The following is a 3634-nucleotide window of genomic DNA, read 5'->3' as shown; positions in this document are numbered from 1 at the left end:
AAGTGTATATATTTTTATCTCTGAATTTCTCTCTAAAAAAACCTCAAAACTTGTGGCACAATACAATTTATAGGGCTAGGGTGTGACTGAAACTAAGGAGGAAAATGATTGATGTGTTTAGATGGACTAGGACTCCTAAATTCAGATGGGAAGGTTTTAGAATGGGATAAGGACTCCTTTTGCAGCTGGAGATAAGTTTAGATAATATTTGGATAATATGGAATACGATAAGATAAGGTTTGTTAAGGATAAGGTTGGATAAGATAAGGTTGGTTAAGATAATGTTCCTTCTTTTTAGCTTCCTTATCCTCCAAGTCTTGATTTGATTTCTCCAGATTTGTAGCACATTCCTAGCCTCTTTTGATCTTCAAAAACGTCCATCCAACTCGTTCCATTCATATGTTGTCCATTTCAAGCCCAAAACTGCTCTAAAGTGCTCCAAATTGCCTTTTCTTGCCACTTTTGCCATTTGAACCTACAAACACACGAAAATGGCTTAAAACACTCTAAAAAGTAGAAACTAACTACATAAATGCAAGAAAACAAGCTAACTAAGTCGCATAAATATGCTCCTATCAATCAGTTCCTCCTCAAAGGATGGCTTGTGTCAATCAGGTATTCCCATGCACAAGTTGGAACAATCAGGCATTCCCATACAAATAAAAATCAACAAGTTAAAAATAAAATCCTCCACAATAAAATTGGTGGCATGAGTGAATTGGAATGAAGGTATTTATTGCTATTGTTTTTCACAAAATATGAAAGTAAAAGTACAAATTTACCCCTACATTTAACAGACATTTGATGGAAAAATCACTTTTGACTAAATTTGCAAACAGACTATACTACATGGGTTTAAATCTGAATTATTTTACCATAGAAACACGTGGTGTACCATCTCGTGTGATGATCACATTGAAAAATCTCTCCCCTACCTAATCACCATTGGACCCCACTTCACCATTTTTTTTCCCATTTGCATGCAAAAACACCAAAAAAGACAGGCAAAACGACCAACTCCATTACTCACCACCCAATTTCTTTCCCACTTCACTTCCTTTCCCTTCTCTTAATTCTCTCATTTATTCATCACAAACCCTCCAAACATGTCATCAAACACCGTCATCCCTCCAACCTTGCCCTACGAAGAATGCCGCGGTGTTCTCCGCGTCTACAGCGACGGCTCTATCGTCCGCTCTCCGAAACCAAGCTTCGACATCCCCGTCCACGACAACGGCTCCGTTGCCTGGAAAGACGTCGTTTTCGACCTAACCAATCAACTCCAACTCTGCCTCTACAAGCCCGCTGCAACGACACACTCCCCCTCGTCATTGTCTAAAAAGCTCCCCATCTTCTTCTACATCCATGGCGGTGGCTTCTGCATCGGCTCGCGCCCTTGGCCAAACTGCTAGAACTACAGCTTTCATCTCGCCTCCCTGCTCCAATGCGTCGTCGTTGCACCTGACTATCACCTCGCGCCGGAACGCCGCCTCCCGGCTGCCATCGACGATGGCTTCGCGGCTATGAAGTGGCTTCAAGCCTAAGCCGAGGCTGACGATCCAGACACGTGGCGGACTGATGTGGTGAACGTGTTTGTTTCAGGTGACTCGGCTAGTGGGAATATTGCTCATAACTTGGCGGTTCAGCTCGGGGCCGGTTCGGGTGAGAGGGTATGTACTTTTGGTACCATTTTTTGAACCAAGATCCTCTCTTGAGCAGTTCCCTAGGGATCCTAGGGATCCCGCAATCTTGTCTGTTCATTTTATATCGTGCGGTCAGTTTTCATTAGGTACTATTCATATTTGAATTTTAAAATTTAAATTTTAAATAATTTCTGACCGCACGATATACGATGAACGGATATGATTGCGAGATCCCTAGGATCCCTAGGGAACTGCTCAGGAGAGGATCCTGGTTCCCCTATTTTGGTGGGACGGTTTTGACTAGGTCAGAGGCTGAGGGCCCCAAAGAAGCCTTGCTCAATTGGGAGCTTATTGACAAGTTTCAACTTTCAACCTTACCTCCACTTTCTTTTTGGTTTACAACTGTAGAGACATAAGTGGAGTGTGTGAAAAGTATGAATGAATATGTAAATAACGCTATTTTTTAGTATATTAGAGTAAGTAATAGTTAGATTTTCAGACTATGTTAGTCGATCACATAACGTTGATTTTTTACAATACAACTTATTATATATGATTGTTGATGTAATGTCTATAATATTATTTGGCTTTGCTTTGTTGTTAGCAAACGCAAATGTGGAAGGGTAAAATAAACACAAGACTTCAAGTGCATGTTGAAATGTTTACATTAGTTGCGTAAGACCTTGTTTACGAATGGTTTTTGGGTTCAAAAATGCACTTTTGATGCTTCATGTTTTTATGTATTCATGTGGTAATTGTATTAAATACATATATATTCATATGAATTAGATGTGACAATTAGATGATAATGGTACTAAATACATGTAAGTATTGTAGTCAATTCTAAACTTAAACTAAACAATGGTAATTAAATTTAAAAAGAAAAGAGGTTTGTGCATGGACGGAGCTAGCTTAGGCTCAGCAGGGGCGGATGCCCCCACTCAATTTTTTTTTTGGTTGAAAAAAATATACTCTTTTAGTTGCTTGTGACATTAGTATTAACTCTTTTATGCATTGCCACCGTTGGAAGAGCATATTCAGCCGTAATTTTTGTTTTTTGAGAAATTGGATATTAGTAATGAAATTGTCATTCAACGTTTGAAAACATGAACCGCTTCAAGGAATATTGTAATAAGTTGTATAAAAAATATTATGGATTAATATATAAGTCTTTTGTTGAGTACATTCTTGAACTTTTTAATTTGTGACTTTATTATTTGAGTATGTCCTCATCCATGCAGATCTAGCTTCGTCCTTGGGTTTGTGCATGGGAAAATTAAGATTAAGCATGCATGCAGGTTTTGGAGGCTGTCAATACCAATTGGAGAGGACAGAGATCACCCACTTGTGAACCCATTTGGGCCAAATAGCTGGTGCCTAGAAGGGGTGGCTTTTGATCCGATCCTAGTGATTGTAGGTGGAAGCGATCTGCTAAAAGATCGAGCTCAAGATTACGCAGATAGGCTAAAAAATTGGGGAAACAAGATTGATTGCGTGGAATTTGAAGGACAGCATCATGCTTTCTTCACCATCCAACCCAATTCCCAACCTGCAAAGGAGTTGATGTTAATCATCAAACAATTCATTGCTCAAAATTCCACTTGCTGCTAAGACATGCATTGTAGCTATGGCGGCCATGGATCTGAGATTATAAAACAACAAAAAAGCTTTTAAGGTTGTAAAATAGAGTAACAAATAATGTGACAGTAAAATTGTATTTTTGCTCCTGTTTATTCTTAACCTGTTGTAAAATTATCTCTTATCGTTAGGGAAAGTTTGGAATTGTTGTGGTTTTTTTTTAAACTGTTTGTGCTTTAAGAATAATCAACTGCAAAATAAAGCAGTTGGACATTTGATAAACTATATTTTTAAAGGGTTGTGAGTATGCAAAGCAGTGTAAAAATGTTTGACAAATTTTAATGTAAAAGTGATATAATTGTGAACCCACCATCCCTTAGTGTAGATAATATTGTTTGTTTAAAAAGAAAAAA

General features: G+C 38.3%; 1 pseudogene; it reads left to right on the top strand.

Annotated features, from left to right (window-relative positions):
- The first annotated feature begins 1103 nt into the window (after positions 1–1103).
- Positions 1104–3254, top strand: LOC126588376 (probable carboxylesterase 15; annotated as a pseudogene).
- Positions 3255–3634: the final 380 nt, after the last annotated feature.

The sequence above is a fragment of the Malus sylvestris genome, chromosome 11 (assembly GCF_916048215.2).
Source record: "Malus sylvestris chromosome 11, drMalSylv7.2, whole genome shotgun sequence".
NCBI classification, from domain to species: Eukaryota; Viridiplantae; Streptophyta; class Magnoliopsida; order Rosales; family Rosaceae; genus Malus; species Malus sylvestris.
This window is presented reverse-complemented; position numbering and strand designations above follow the sequence as displayed.